The following is a 16,944-nucleotide window of genomic DNA, read 5'->3' as shown; positions in this document are numbered from 1 at the left end:
CATGTCACCATCCGACTTTACTGGTATACACAACCAGTAGTACACGTACATGTCACCATATGACTTTACTGGTATACTGGTAAACACAGCACTGTATACTTCAACAGCTCTTTTATACTGATATACTACGATTGGTCTATTGCGCATGCACACCAGCACTTGCAGTAGGTGTACATGTCACCATATGAATTTACTGGTGTACACCAACAGTAGTATATGTACATGTCATTCATTGTATGACTTTACTGGTGTACACTAATAGTAAAGTCATGTGGTGACACTTACTGCTGGGAGTTTGTTTGAATTTAACTCATTCAAATGATTTGCAGATGGCTGTTTATAGCTTAAATCTGAGCATGTATATTGGGATTGTGACTGATTGCTGTATTCCTATTCCTCCTTGTAATAAGGAAGAAATGCATCTGGCAACAGCATCGATGATATCAAAGGGTGGCGTAGGGAAATTATCCCCATAATAACATTCGGATAGAGTGGCCCAGTGCCCTAAGGGTGTGTGATTGTGAGTAAAGCATGTGACGGCATACCTAAACTAGCTACTTACATCTAATAGCATTGACAGCAATTAGTACAATCAGTGTCAGCGATCAACACAACCAACGCACTAGTGGAAGAAACACTGGAAATGTCTCTGTTTCCATTCTAGTAAACATATCGAGCAGCATTACGAAACTATTAAATACATTTAAATACATAACTCTCTGAAAAGAAACACAGAAAAACACTTGAATAATGATCTCAAAAATTTCAACAAATAATGGTCTTAAATATGTTGACTTGACAATAAGGTAAGCTTACCACGCGATTGGGACGCACTACCTTTATGCTGTATCGTTTTCACTGGAACCGTGCTGATAATCCTGGAGGAGCAGCAGATATTACACAAAATAAACCAACGGCCTCTTCATGTATTTCTTCAAGAGCATATGTATTTATAACACAAGTCTTGTGCTGTTTTCATCCAGCATACTAAGAATCAATGTACCTATTACTGAAGTAATGAGTTGCTAGTTTTATATGAATTTGTCGTAAATATAAATTTACCGACAAAATGACCCCTACTGCTAAAAGTGACGGTCAGCATTTGAAAAATATCCTAGGATCTCGTCTGCTTGAAACTTAGTAAACATTAAGTCTCCATGAAGTCTATAGTGCCAGTTGCATGGCAATCCGTATTTGTTCAGCAAATGGACATGCTGTAGGTGTACGGAGAGTGGCATACGGGGCAAGTCTGCAGTACAGAGTCAGGTCTCTTATTGCTGTGTGACGCGTTTCTCCTACAGACTAACGTGCGCGATTGCTGACGTAAGTTTGTCACACACGCTACACGCGAAGCTTGTGTGCAATCCTGTTGTCACATAAAGTGACTGATATGTTCCTACAAGTATTACATTTCGGGACCAACGAATTGGGCTTGGTAGTGTACTGTTCTGCTTCCACAATACTAAACGTCTTAATCCTTTCAATACCACCAATATCAATGGAGGGGAGGAGGAAGGGAAATTCGTGCCCGCCTATTCAAAAATTGTAACCTAGTCTGTAATTTTATCTTTTAACATTTGGAAAAAGAAATTATTGTTCTTGTATCAAATTCGGTAACTTTTAAATTTTTCAGTAAAACTTAAACCCAAAAACTTGTCTTAAAAGTGATGTGACTTTTTGCAGCAAACTTCATATTCATATTTTCCGGTTTGGGGTCCGTCCTTAACTATGTACTTAAGTTTAAAAGGTGTGTTGAGATTGAAATCAACGAAATTAACCAACTTTATACTTTTTAAATTCTTTTGTTGGTCATAAAGTACCCCTATATACGGTGCTGCTCAGGTTGCGCTTAAAGATATTCTCAGGCTCTATACCCTATTTATGCATCAGCACGTACTTAAAATATACTAAAAGTATATACTAAATATAACAAAAAATGTCGTTAAATGTGTTTAACTTTTACAGTTAAACACATTTAACGAAATTTTTTTAAGTTCTTTTGGTGATGGACACAAAGTACCCCCACCCACCCCCTTGATATTATGCGATATAGAAAATGTATTGTTATTGCTAGGGTTAAATACCGATGAAGGTACAATTAAGGCAAGAAACTCTTGTAAGACTTATTTACAAATTAGTTTTATTTAATCGCTTGGAACGAATAGCACAACGGAACATAAATGTTGTCTTAAATGTAACTACGATTTTCTAAAAATTTGATTTTATTGATCGTAATGTAAAAGAGAGATTACATAACTAGTTTCACTTGTTGAAAAACCACCTTCAGATCTATGAAAAGATCCTATTGGCGAAACTTCAGCAAAAAACAAATATATTTATTAATCATTTCAAAATGGCTACAGAGTGACATACCATAGCTCCTAAAGTAACTGATATCATAAAGCACATTGAGAGATGTAACAAATAAGCATCTATACCAAACACGGAAGTATCAAAGCACTCCAAATGTGCCCAATCACTAACAGCATGATAGAGAGCCGCCTTAAATATTGGTCACGTCACGCAACGTGTATAATGATATCAGTTTCATTAGAGCCGCATTATAAAAGGGTGCAGAACAAACACAGGACGAAGGTCGACCTAGCTGTGCTGGGAAAAAACCAGAGCTCTAAGCGCTAATAGAAACCAATGAAGCTCAAATAGTTTTGTGCGAGGAAAAATGGTTGAAGCTGGAAATAAGTTCAAAAAAATGGTTCAAATGGCTTTGAACACTATGGGACTTAATATCTGAGGTCATTAGGCCCCTAGAACTTAGAACTACTTGAACCTAACTAACCTAAGGACATCACACAAATCCATGCCCGAGGCAGGATTCGAACCTGCGACCGTAGCGGTCGCGCCGTTTCGCAGTGAAGCACCTAGAACCGCTCGGCCACAACGGCCGGCGAAATAAGTTCAGCTAAAATGTTTGCAAAGGTCTTAACCATGAAACTTCCTGGCAGATTAAAACTGTGTGCCCGACCGAGACTCGAACTCGGGACTTTTGCCTTTCGCGGGCAAGTGCTCTACAATCTGAGCTACCGAAGCACGACTCACGCCCGGTACTCACAGCTTTACTTCTGCCAGTATCTCGTCTCCTACCTTCCAAACTTTACAGAAGCTCATTCTGTCTTAACCATGTTTCCCCGACTCATAAGATACCGTTGCTGAACAGTTCAAAGAAAATTTGAGTTCAGTTTCAGGTAAGTATCCGTGGTCTTGAGGCGACAGCACTATCTCAACATGTTCAGTCATAGTGCTCCCTGCCTTTTGTAATAAACGAACTAAGGTATTCATCAATGAAGTTAAAGCGGTGTCAGTGACGTCCGCCCAGACAATATGATGAGAACAATGAGGAACACAATGAAGAAGAAAAAGAAGTAGCGTGTTTGATTAGTAACCAAAACTTCCTCAGTCCCGGATTCGAGACGCGCCACCGCTCACATTTTGAATAAAAATCATTAGCAATGGCAGCCGAAGGTTCTGGCATAATTAGTCACTCTCACTTCAGTCAATGTCCTTGTGAAGGAGGGCGGACGACCTGATACATGTTCGAAGCACTCTCTTGCCCACTCTTGGGGTGGGAAACTGCCCCTAAGGGTTGAAGAATCAGGAGTGATCAGCTGCATGAGGATGCTAGAGTCACTTAAACCCACTGCAGTAAACACACAATGTCTATCCACAGGACAAGTGGCCTATAATTGAAAATGTGTCATAATGATCTCTCCATTGGTAAAAGATTCCGGAATAGCCTCCCATTCGGATCTCCGAGAGGGTACTGCCAATGGGGAAGAGACCATGAGAAAAAGACTGAAACGAAAGGCTAACGTTCTACGAGTTTGGGCATGGAATGTTAGAAGTTTGAACGTGGTAGGGATGACAGAAATTCTGAAAAGGGAATTACAGAGGCTCGGTCTAGATATAGTGGGGTCAGTGCAATGAAATGAAATGGAGACAAGGATTTCTGGTCAGACAAATGCATGGTAATACCAACGGCAGCAAAAAATGGTATAACGGGAATAAGATTAGTTACGACTAGGAAGGTAGTGCTGAGACTGAGTAACAGGGACAGTTTAGTGATGAGCTTGTTCTCATCAGAATAGAGAGCAAACCAACACGGACAACAATAGTTCAGGTACACATGCCGCAGGCAGATTATGAAGAGATAGAGAAAACATATGAGGATACTGAACGGGTAATTCAGTACATGAATGGAGACGAAAATCTAATAGTCATGGGTGATTGGAATGCGGTTGCAGACGAAGGACAAGAAGAAATGGTTACCGGAGAATATGAGCTTCGTTGTAGGAATGAGAGAGGAGGAAGACTGAGTTCTGAAGTAGACTGCAGTTAGTTATAGAAGATACTCTGTTCAAGAATCACAAAAGGAGGAAGTGCACTCGGAAAAGGCAGGGAGATAAGAGGATTCCAATTAGTTTACATCGTGATCTGGCATAGATTCCGAAATCAGGAGTAGGACTGTAAGGTATACAAATGAGCAGATACAGACTCAGATCAGAGTTTAGTAATGATGATAAATAGGCTGATGTTTAAAGACACTGGTCAGGAAGAATCAATGCACAAAAGAAATGGGATACGAAAGTACTAGGGTATGAAGAGATATACCTTAAATTTTCTGAGGTTATACATACTGCGATAACGAAAAGCTCAGTAGGCAGTTCAGTTGAAGAGGAATGGACGTCTCTAGAAAGAGCAGTCACAGTAGTTGGAAACAAAGCGAAAGGTACGAGGAACGTAACTGCGAAGAAACCATGGGTAACAGAAGAAATACTTCAGTTGATGGACGAAGGAAGAAGTAATTAAATGTTCAGGGAAATTCATGAATACAGAAATACATCTCACTTCGGATGAAATAAACAGGAAATACAGGGAAGCTAATTCGAAATGGCTGCATGACAAATGCGAAGAAGTCGAAAAAGAGATGACTGACGGAAGAACTGACTCAGCATACAGAGCACTCAAAACAACCTTCGAAGAAATTAAAAGCAAGGGCGATAACATTAAGAGTGCAACGGGAACACAACTATTGAATACAGATGAAAGAGAGGTTACGTGGAAAGAGTACATTTAATATCTCTATGAGAGGGAGGACTTTTCTGAGCACATTATAGAAGAAGAAACAGCCGTCTACAGCAAACAAATAGGTTATCCAATACTAGAATCAGGAATTTAAAACAGTTTCGGCGACTTAAAATCAAATGTGGCTGAAGGGATAGATAACATTGCATTAGTATTTCTGACATTATTGTGGGGGAGGGGAGAGAGGGGGAGGTGGAGTGGCAACAAAACGACTTTTCACGATGGCGTTTAGAATCCATGAGAGTGGCAGTATAGCATCAGACTTTCGGAGAAACATCATCCACACAATTTCGAAGAAAGCAAGAGCCGACAAGTGCGAGAAATATCATATAATGAGCTTACTGTAGAGAAAAATTGCAAGAAAATTTACAATTTGTTAGATGACTATCAATTTGGCTCTAGGGAAGGTAAAAGCACCAGAGACGTAGTTCTGACGCAGCGGTAGATAATGGCAGCAAGACTGAAGTCATATCAAGCCACATTCAGGGTCTTATCCATTTAGAAAAAGCTTTTGACAATGGAAAATGATGGAAGATATTCGACATTCAGAGGAAAATAGGTGTAAGCTGCAGGGGAAGACAGGTAACATACAATATGTACAAGAAATAAGAGAGAACAATATGACTGGAAGACCAAGAACAAAGTGCTCGGATTAGGGAAGGGTGTGAAGAGGGATATAATTTCTCGAACCCTACTGTTCAGTCTACACTGCGAAGAAAAAAAGAAAGAAATAAAAGATAGTTTAAAGAGTGGGATTAAAATTCACGGCTCAAGGATATGAATGACAAGATTTGCTGAAGACTATGCCATCCTCAGTGAAACTGAAGAAGCATTACACAATCTGTTGAACGGAACAAACTGTCTAATGAATACAGAATATGTGTTGAGTGTAATCGGAGAAAGGTGAAAGCGATGAGAAGTTGCAGAAATTAGAACAGCGAGGAACTTAACATAATATCAGAGTTCGAGATCACTATGTTAACCATGTTAAGGGGCACTGTTTCCTAGGAAGCAAAATGACCCATAATGGACGGAGCATGGAGGACATAAGAAGCAGAGTAGCACTGAGAAGTAAGTTGCTTGATTTGAGAAAGAAATTTCTTATAGCGTGCGTTTGGAGTACAGCGTTGTGTGGTAATAAAACATGGACTGCGGGAAAACCGTCGGTCGCGGTGGCCAAGCGGTTCTAGGCGCTTCAGTCCGGAACCGCCCGACTGCTACGGTCGCAGGTTCGAATCCTGTCTCGGGCATGGATGTGTGTGATGTACTTAGATTAGTTGTGTTTAAGTAGTTCTAAGTTCTAGGGGACTGATGACTTTAGATGTTAAGTCCCATAGAGCTCAGAGCTATTTGAACCATTTTGCGGGAAAACCAGAACAGAATAGATTCGAAGCATTTGAGCTACGGTTCTACATAAGAATGTTGAAAATTAGGTGGACTGATAAGATAAGGAATGAAGAATTTCTCCTCAGAATCCGCGACGAAAGAAATGTATGGAATATAGTGTCAAGAACAGGTGACAGGATAAGAAATCTGCTAAGAAAGCAAGTAATATCCTTTGTGGTAGAAGCGGGAGTTTTAGAGGGAACACCCGTTAAGGAAGCCACAGACTGGAATATATCCAGGAAATAATTGAGGACGTAAGTGGCATTTGTTACTCTAAGATGAAAAAGATTGCACAGGAGAAATATTCATTGCGCGCTGCATCAAACCAGTAAGGAGACCGATCGAAAAAAAGCAGGACAGAAAGGAAGAAAACGATGCTCACTGTCTTGTTGAGCACTGAGGTGGTTTCCCCTTGAAATAGGATAAGATCAGTGTCATATCTGACACCGCTGAAAAGTACATTTCTTTTTCCAAGTAAATCACGCCGAAAACAACGCTCCGCTTTCTGGATCCACAAAAATTCATGCAAGCATCTCTTCAGAAACTTGCCGAGACGATACCTCGGGAGATCAAACTTCCTAGCAGATTAAAACTGTGTGCCGGACCGAGACTCGAACTCGGGACCTTTGCCTTTCACGGGCAAGTGCTCTACCAACTGAGCTACCCAAGCACGACTCACGCCCCCTCCTCACAACTTTATTTCTGCCCGTACCTCATCTCCTACCTTCCAAACTTTACAGAAGCTCTCTTGCGGACCTTGCAGAAGTAGCACTCCTGAAAGAAAGGAAATTGCGGAGACATGGCTTAGCCACAGCCTGGGGGATTTTTCCAGAATGCGATCGATCAACATAGGCAGAAAAAATGACACAGAAAATCTGTATCGATTCGACTGTGTGATTCACAGCTTTCCCTTGTAGGAAGAAAAGGGAGGACACTATCAGTGGGCCGGTCTTGTGTATATACTGTAAATAAACTACAACTACAGAAAGAAAATGTGGAGTAACTTTTGTACATTGGTTTATTATTATCCTAAAAACATCAAAAAGTTTCCTGGCGCCGTTTTATGTCCAGAAAGCCGTGTTAATGAACAGCAACACGATACCGTTCAAGTAAACGAGCATTTGATTGTAAGTCTATAGATTATCAGTTGCCTAAAGAACTGAGACTATAAGATTTGTTATTAGCTTATGTTTAACGTAGAAGTGACATAGCTAAGAAGTTATGCCGTCAGTAACGAAACAGAGATATGTCGATCAGGTAGCGACACCGTGGGCACATCTTGACAGAATTAAATAAGCAGACCAACAGCTCTGATACCCATATTATGAAATATATTTTGAGTTTTCACAACTAAATTTTACTGGATAGCCTAGGAATAACTTACAGCCTGCTATGTACCTCTCTAGATAAGTACTGATTGACATGTACTCGCCGGCCGCGGTGGTCTCGCGGTTCTAGGCGCGCAGTCCGGAACCGCGCGACTGCTACGGTCGCAGGTTCGAATCCTGCCTCGGGCATGGATGTGTGTGATGTCCTTAGGTTAGTTAGGTTTAAGTAGTTCTAAGTTCTAGGGGACTGATGACCACAGCTGTTAAGTCCCATAGTGCTCAGAGCCATTTCAACCATTTTGAAGATGTACTAGTCCGTAACTTAGAGACTATACATACAAACATAAAACATCAAAATTAAAATCACGTAACTCTTTCGAACGGTAGAAATCAATAAATCAAATTTCGTACGGTATTTATCAGATGTGTGAAGAGTGAAGAAAGTTTGACATTTACCATCTCGTATTTAGATCACAATGCCGGACAGAACAAGAATAGGGCGACATAACAGACCTAACATATTTTTATAGGAGACATTGTGGTGCTGGCTTAATAGATTTGGAAAACCAAGACAGACCTAAGTGGAGTGGCAGATTTGGATCTCGGCCACATGCCTTGTGAATGTGAGTCCACCATCGTATTAGCTAGTCACCTTGCTTGATTCGGGCACAGCAGATACTACGAAAAGTGAGTGGTCACAGTTTTCCATTCGTCTAAGATCCGACCAATATGAACACGAGCCCAGAAGAGGCCTTGAAGGCTATGTCACGCTATCAGCGAAGGCACTCGCGTCGGTCGTCTGCTGCCAAAGCCCTTTAACGCTAAAACCGCCACACTATCCTAACGGATATGGTCGTCGTACGTCCCTCATTGATTTCTGCGGTTATTTCACGCAGTATTTCTTTTCTGTTAGCATTGACAACTGTATGCAAATGTAGCTGCTCTCGGTCGTTAAGTGAAGGCCATTAGCCACTGCGTAGTGCGCGTCGAGAGGTAATGCCTCAAATTTGGTTTTTTGAAACACTCTTGACGCTGTGGATCTCAGAATATTGAATTCCCAAACGATTTCCGCAATAGAATGTCCCACGCGTTTACCTCCAACTATCATTCCACGTTCAACGTCTGGTCATTCCCGTCGTGCGCGCATAACCACATCGGACATACTCTCACATGAATCGCCTGAGTGCAAATGAGAGCTCCGCCAGTGCAATGCCCTTTTATACCTTTTGTACGCGATACTACCGCCACCTGTATGTGTTTATATCGCTATCCTATGACATTTGTCACGTCAATGTAAGTGGATAGAGCATCTGACCAAGTTTTTAATTGATATTACTCACGCTCAATATAGCGGCCGCTTATGATACGAATAACGCCAATGCGTGCGAGCAGTTACGTAGAGTCACTGACACGAATTGCCCAGCAAGGCGCGCCAGCAGTCTGCTTCGGAAAGCTGTTCGTTGGGTTTCCCGTCTGCAGTGCGAAGGGATATGAGAAACAATATGGAGGAGACGATTTGTTTACATGTTCTGACATGACTGCCGCCTAGCGCAGCTACGCCCCTGCACGTATTACGAACGGAAACTTGGAGAGGATTTTTGTACGTCTAATCTTGGAGAGGATTCCTGTACGTCTCGCAATTTTCACGCAGTGGTCTTTAGAAACATCTGAGGTATTTATAAATAACCCTGTATAAAAGGATAAAGGTATAAGCACGGTGATCAGACTAACATCACAAGGTGCATCCAGCCATAAACTGTCACAGACATTTGCCTTAACCCATATAGGAAATACAATAACACAGCGCCTGTATTTGACAGTGTAAAGTTCAAAGACACTGCTGACTATTTGTAACTGTATTAAACCATTAAACACATGCGCAAATTACGAATAAGGTACCATCACAGCTATACAATTTGGTCGAAACAATGAAAATTTATGCTGGACTGGGATTATAAGCCGGATTTCCCGCTGTACGCAAAGTTGGGGGGGGGGGGGGGGTGAGGAGTGGGGCCTGCTTCCCGAGAGGGGGAGGTGGGCGGGGGGGGGGGGGGGGGGAAGGGCTGTTTCCCATGCATGAGTGCACGAAAGAACATTACATAAAACTTTTCACTGTCAAACACAGACACTGCACTAACGTATTTCATGTCAAAGCCAAGACAACCTGGCTAGAGAACTAAGTAAGTCTCAACCTGCGCGGGAAACATTTAAGTGTGTGAGCACTTTTGCAAGTTTGGGTCTGTCCGTGAAATGTGCTAGGATAGAGATAAGTGATTAAGGCAAATGTTGAAGTAAAAAGGAAAATCCGTTTTCGACTCCTGGTCCAACTGTGATGGTACCGCATTCATAGTTTATGAATACATTTCATGAGCGTATAATAAAGGCGTTCCAATAGGGAAACGGGAAAACGAAATGAGGAAGTTCGAAGTAACATGACTAAACATTAGGTCTCACGAATATATTTTTGTAAGGTAGAAATGTTAAAAATTGCTATATTAGTCGTATAGAATAATATAGCAGAAAACGTATTCAGAATCATCAAGCCATAAAAAAAATATATTAAAATTATTTGTTTTGTTCTGCTATCTGTCTTATTACGTACCGTGTTTATATTTTAATTTAATACATTGCTAGGAATTTTGAACATAGCTTTGTCATCCTCAAACGTTTCTTTACTGTATGTACTTGAAAATGAAACATACTGAGTCCAAATATTTATTCTTGACGTCTACATGATTATTTCTCAACATAGTCACTCAGGTGACGAAGACACTTCTGCCAGCAGCGGCCCAGTTTGTTGATACCGACACTGTGGAAGGTTTGCCTTTGTTGCCGGAGGCACAATTGACGGACGCACCACCTCATCTCCGCTTGCACCGCTGCATCACTATCAAAGTGAAGCCCATGAATGTGTTCTTTAAGATTGTTTGACAGATGAAGATCGGATGGGGCCAAATCTGGCCTGTATGGAGTACAATCGATGACAGTGAACCCCAGGTTTTGGATTGTTGCACATGTCGCAGCGATCGTGTGTAATCCGGCACCGTCATGCTGCAGAAGAGGGTGCTCGAATGTGTGGATGAACTCTTCGAATTCGGACTTACACTGTTCTGAGGGTCTCACAATATCTAATAGAGATTGTGTTAGTGCCTTTAGACATGAATTCCAAATGCACCACACCTCGAACATCCCAGAACATTAGGAGCATGACTTTGCCTGCCTACGGCAGGGACCTGAAGTTTTTTGGTATCCTTGATCCCTTGTGGTAGAGCTCCAGAAGTGCTCTCTTCTTTTTCAGTTGAGAATGGTAAACCCAGCTTTCATCACATGTCACAGTTTTGCTAAACATACCATCAGCCTCATGTTAAAAACGTTGAAGAAAATGTTATAAATGTTCAGTCTCCGCTGTTTAATGTCAGGAAACTGAAAAATTGTGGTAAGTTCCTATGGGACCAAATTACTGAGGTCATCTGGCCCTAGGCTTGCATACTACTCAATCTAATTTAAACTAACTTTCGCTAAGGACAATACACACTCTCTTGCCCGAGGGAGGACTCGAACCTCCGATAGGGGGACCACGCGAACCGTGGCACGGCACCCCAGACCTGTATCGTAGCTCTGTAATGGTGGCCTGTACATGCTCTCGTGATGTGCCACACTTATCTGAGAGCTGTGTCTGTGTTATCCTACGATTTTCTCTGAGGAGTTCATCAACCCTATTCCGATGAGTCTTGTCGGTTGCCGTACGCGGTCACCAACTCCAAGCTATGTCATACACGTTGACATTAGAACCAACATTTCATCCATTACAAGCACGAACGACGCAACGTCGCCCGTAACTCATGTCGACGCAATCGTTACCGTATACAGCTTCCATTCTTCTATGGCTTTCGATTGGAGGCACTTTTTTTACGCTTAGAAACTCTGTTACACCACGCTGTTTCTCACTAACCGACGTACTTATGTTCAGGGAGCTTAGAATAAAGGGAGATAGCGTTACTTATATTCAGAACAGGCACCGGCTGAAGCCAGACGGCATGGCAGTCTGCCATCTTGCGGATATCAAAACATCGGTTCCTCCATTAGCCCCGTGTCAAATTTGCCATCCCTACTTAAAGTCACGTACTGGCAGTTACGTCTGTATATGTACTTAGATACATCATACGTTCGTGGAGGAATACACATATTCAAACAGATGAGAACTTAATCTGTTGATGCGGAATTTCATTCATAGAGTGTGGGATACATGGCAGCCAAACAGCTGATCGTTTTAATTCTAGATTATCTATTAGTTGTATTAGCTCACAGTACGAGATTCTCCTAATATTTTCATTACCAACGTGAACTATTTTCATAATGACAGCACAAAGATTGCGTTTATTCATCAGAATACGACCACATCGCATGAAAACTATTGTTTCAGCTTAGGTGCGTTTAAGCATTTCCACTCAAATGGAATACCTTTCTTAATATCAGGTAGAGTGTGTCTCTCTCACACATACCCCCCTACCCCTTCCAGAAACGTTTCAGTCGTTCTGCACACTACAACTTTGCGCTGTCAAGAATATATATTTCACTTATGATTTTCAACTTACCGTTATGATCACTAATGCGTATACATTCAGTTATGATGTTCACGAAAGGTAATTTCAACAATAAACAAGTTATAAACTTATATAATAATTTCATTTAAAGCAAAATAGTACTGCAGCGCATTGTGTGTTTATTTCACTTTCTCAAACAGAAACAAAATTGAAATTAGCTAGCCAGTGTACTTTATTGCAAACCTAGTTCACCAACTTAGATTAATATATGCATCTAGCTTTAATCCTCAGGGCAAAAATTTTCAGTATCCTCACTACGTGATCCCAAAAGACAGTAATGGCGTTCTTCAATAATACCAAGTGATTGTCAAGTGACAACTGATGCCTCATGTGGCGACTCAAATAGAGAAAGAAATAAAGTCTTGTTTACACAAGCAGCTTCGCTAAGTTCAAACGTGTGTGAAATCTTATGGGACTTAACTGCTAAGATCATCAGTCCCTAAGCTTACACACTACCTAACCTAAATTATCCTAAGGACAAACACACACACTCATGCCCGAGGGAGGATTCGAACCTCTGCCGGGACCAGCCGCACAGTCCATGACTGCAGCGCCTGAGACCGCTCGGCTAATACAGCGCGGCAGCTTCGCTAAGAATTAAATCAATGGAATTAAGTGGATATACGTATTGCATCACTTGTGAAGCTAGGCGCTTCATCCTCACTTTGATGCCACTTCCTCAGAGCCATGACAGTCATATGCTATTGTAAAATAAAAATCAAGTGGTAGTGCAAAAGACCACTAGGCTGAGGCATATTTCATAAGAAATACATAACATGTTGTCTTGGCAAACAGAACTGACAACTGCTCATTTACCGCTAACACACTATTAAGCACTGAAACATATTCTCCAGTTACGTAATTCTTCTTGTGAAAGGCTTTTATCATATCGTTCAAATTACTCTTCCGCTGTTTTAGACCACAGATTCTCTGCTGAAGAAGCGTGATTTTCTTTCTGTACTGCATGTTTACTTCACACACAGTGTTCCACTTTCCATTGATGTGGACAGCAGTATCATGAGATCGTGTGACTGGATTGAGAGGAAAGTGTTTTGGCAACACTATAAAACAAACATATCCATAAATTATTTGCATTACTTATCACGTTTTTGTTGCATAGAAATTATTACTACTTTCTGAAACAGGGTGAAAAAAAAATTCCAGCATAACAAAAGCAAAGAGCAAAATGTATGCATAAAATGGAATTCACATGAAAGAATTAATGAAATAGAATTCCAACGTAACAATTAGCAGAAAGAACAATGTATGCATAAAAAAAGAATCAATGTGACAAATATTTTAAGTGAATGCTTTGTTGACAAATCACAACATCCGTTCACTGAATTATCGCAAAAAATGGTTCAAATGGCTCTGAATACTATGGGACTTAACTTCTAAGGTCATCAGTCACCTAGAACTTAGAAGTACTTAAACTTAACTAACCTAAAGACACCACACACATCCATGCCCGAGGCAGGATTCGAACCTGCGACCGCAGCGGTCGCGCGGCTCCAGACTGTAGCGCCTAGAACCGCTCGGCCACTCCAGCCGGCGGATTATCTCAAACGTAAATCCTGATGTAAAATGTAGAAGGAATGGACAGCTGCTCTAGCATTAACAGCTAACAGTAAAAGAAAACAAGTCGAACATGAGATTATGTTGAATAAAATGACAATAAATTGACAAACATTAGCGGAACTTACATACTGTAAGTACAGAAAAAAGCTAGGCACGGCACCGAGTGGTGCCAACGCAATCTTCAAATGGTGCTGGCTTCACAGTGTGCATCACGCACATCCATGCCCGAGGCAGGATTAGAACCTGCGACCGTAGCAGCCGCGTGGTACCGAACTGAAGTGCATAGAACCGCTCGACCACAGCGGCCGGCGAACGCAATCTGATCAGTGTTAACATTGCATAAATGCTCAGAACATACTGTGCCATATATTGTTCGTTACCCATCTTTTCGATACAATTCGCTGATGCAGTCTTTTCCTTGCGTTGGTCTCGAGAACATATAAATTATAAACATAAAAATTTTAAGCCAGTGAATTTAAACAATGAAACGAATTGGCCATATTTACATTTAAAGTAAAAGTATAAGTTAACTTAAGTATTTACCTTCAAAAAGTAACAGCTAACTATCCGTTTCTGTTTGTGGATCCATAGGCCACACAAATAAACAACTTTTCACAAATTTCAACGAATGACGTAGCAATACACTTACGCTACTAAAATTTTTTCATATCCGCAACATGGCCGACTACGTAAGTCGCTGGCTTCACATTTATGGCATTAGGGCATCTCTCCATATTCCCACCTCTTTCGTTACGCTACACACCTCCACGCTGCGCGTTAGAGTTCGGAGCTCTCTAGCGGCAGAAAGCTGCAGCAGCGAAGCGGAAGAGTCGACTGACTAATATGAGTGACATTTACTACCTCGAAAGATATTTAGAAAAGCGTACAAAATTTGAAACCTTTGCTTTACACAACGCCCTCGAATCATTTTGCATCACAATATTATTTTTCATATGCGTGTAGTAAAAAAGAAAAGAGAAGTCTGAGAATGAGCTGGACATTATCGGAACATGTACTAAGGTATCAAATTAAAAAAAAAAAACGGCAAAGTAATGTGACTGTTAGGAGAGCAAAACATATAATTTATTCATGGCAGTCGCGGTAGCAGTACTCAACCACGACGGCAAGAGTCAAGAAAGGATATTTCATAAAGAGTGCCGTAGTTGCGGGGAAAGAGAAATGGGAATATGAATAGCAAGTGCAGAGAGAAACAAGACCTGAGACTGGAATCCGCACAGTGGCCAGCTGGTGCAGGAGGCCAGGTAGACCTGTCCGCTGCTGCTCGGAGTGGCTCTCTTGGCCCAGGGCGCGGCTAATGGCCGAATGTTTAATGGCGCCTCGCGCCAGGGGACAGAGCCGAGACACACGAGGCAACAGGCAGCAGGTGGAAGCTACCCTCGACAGCGCGGGGCACGATACTTCAGACGCATAATCCTCTCACATATCTCCCGGGCACAGCCGCTCTCAACGTTCTCTAGCGAGGCAGCAAAAGAAAACCTCCAAGTGCTCTGTGATGCTCGTTCTCTCGTTGTAGCAAGGTAGAAATACGCACGGGAAGCGCTTTGTTCCGAAGTGTAAGCTATGAGTAATCTAATACATACATAAAAATGAATGTATGTTTCTCCGTCAGCTGTGCGTTCTTATGTCATTCATCTGATTATAATGAAATCTTGGTGATTTGAAATATGACTCGTTATTTGTATAAAATATTTTGGGGTAATACATCCCAACCATCCATACTGGCAGTACGGGTTTGAGAGCACTGACGTGTAAAATTATTCGATAACACTCGATGTTACTATTATTAAATCGAAAGCTTTTCGCCGTCGCTAGACTTCTTGGTGACAGTTCAAAATGGTTCAAATGGCTCTGAGCACTATGGGACTCAACTGCTGAGGTCGTAAGTCCCCTAGAACTTAGAACTACTTAAACCTAACTAACCTAAGGACAACACACACATCCATGCCCGAAGCAGGATTCGAACCCGCGACCGTAGCGGTCACTTGGTGACAGTCACGATGAGGTTCCACGATAGGAGATGGGGAGCGCGGCGTAAAGAGGCTGTGCTCAGATAGAAGATAGATATATCTCTGTAACGCCAGAGGGAATTTCTAGCAAAATTGGCACATATATCACCTGCAATATGGAAAAATTTATTGGCAGCAAGACATCCCTAGTATTCCTATGAATGAGGGTTGCCGGCCGCGGTGGCCGAGCGATTCTAGGCGCTTCAGTCCGGAACCGTGCGACCGCTACGGTCGCAGGTTCGAATCCTGCCTTGGGCACGGATGTGTGTGATGTCCTTAGGTTAGTTAGGTTTAAGTAGTTCTAAGATCTAGCGGACTGATGACCTTAGATTTAGGTCCCATAGTGCTCAGAGCCATTTGAACCATTCTGAATGAGGGTTGAGACGGAAATTGATAACACAAAAGCGTAAATCAGGAGAGCCTGGAGCAATTTCATCCAAATCTATACTGATCTATTTTACACTAATGTAATATGGGGAAGCGTTATTTGATGTTTCCTAAAATCTCGAAAAATTCTTGAGAGATTTGATCCAAATTTGTGCACGATATTTTGGTAAGCAACCAGACACAGGGTATATGTTACGAACGTAAATAATACATAAAAATGTATTTTATGGAACCCACAGTGTTATACCTGGCCTTCAAAAAAGTACCGGTGAGATTTCCATATTCTCTCGCTCGATAAGCACAAACTATTAACCTTACTGAAAAAAACGAACAAGATATTTCTGTAGGAAGCGTAGTTAAATTTTTTACTGGAATAAGTTTTCGCTAGAGGCGGTTCCAAGAAAAACGTCCAAAAGTGACAGTCGCACCCCCACTTCCACACCCAGCCTCCACTGGTCTGGGTATCCAGTATGTTGTTCATGGCATTCCCGTCTTTCGGTCTTCGTTGACTAGGCTTATTACGCCATCGGCTTA

The 16,944-nt window shown here is 41.6% G+C and overlaps 1 non-coding gene across 1 annotated transcript; it reads right to left on the bottom strand.

The window, feature by feature from the left end:
• Positions 1 to 7,082: 7,082 nt before the first annotated feature.
• Positions 7,083 to 7,157, bottom strand: Trnas-uga. Its single transcript has one exon. It is a non-coding gene; the product is annotated as a tRNA-Ser (tRNA).
• Positions 7,158 to 16,944: the final 9,787 nt, after the last annotated feature.

Source organism: Schistocerca piceifrons, chromosome 4 (genome assembly GCF_021461385.2).
Source record: "Schistocerca piceifrons isolate TAMUIC-IGC-003096 chromosome 4, iqSchPice1.1, whole genome shotgun sequence".
In the NCBI taxonomy this organism is placed as follows: Eukaryota; Metazoa; Arthropoda; class Insecta; order Orthoptera; family Acrididae; genus Schistocerca; species Schistocerca piceifrons.
The sequence above is the reverse complement of the archived record's forward strand: the minus strand, read 5'-3'. Positions and strand labels throughout refer to the sequence as shown.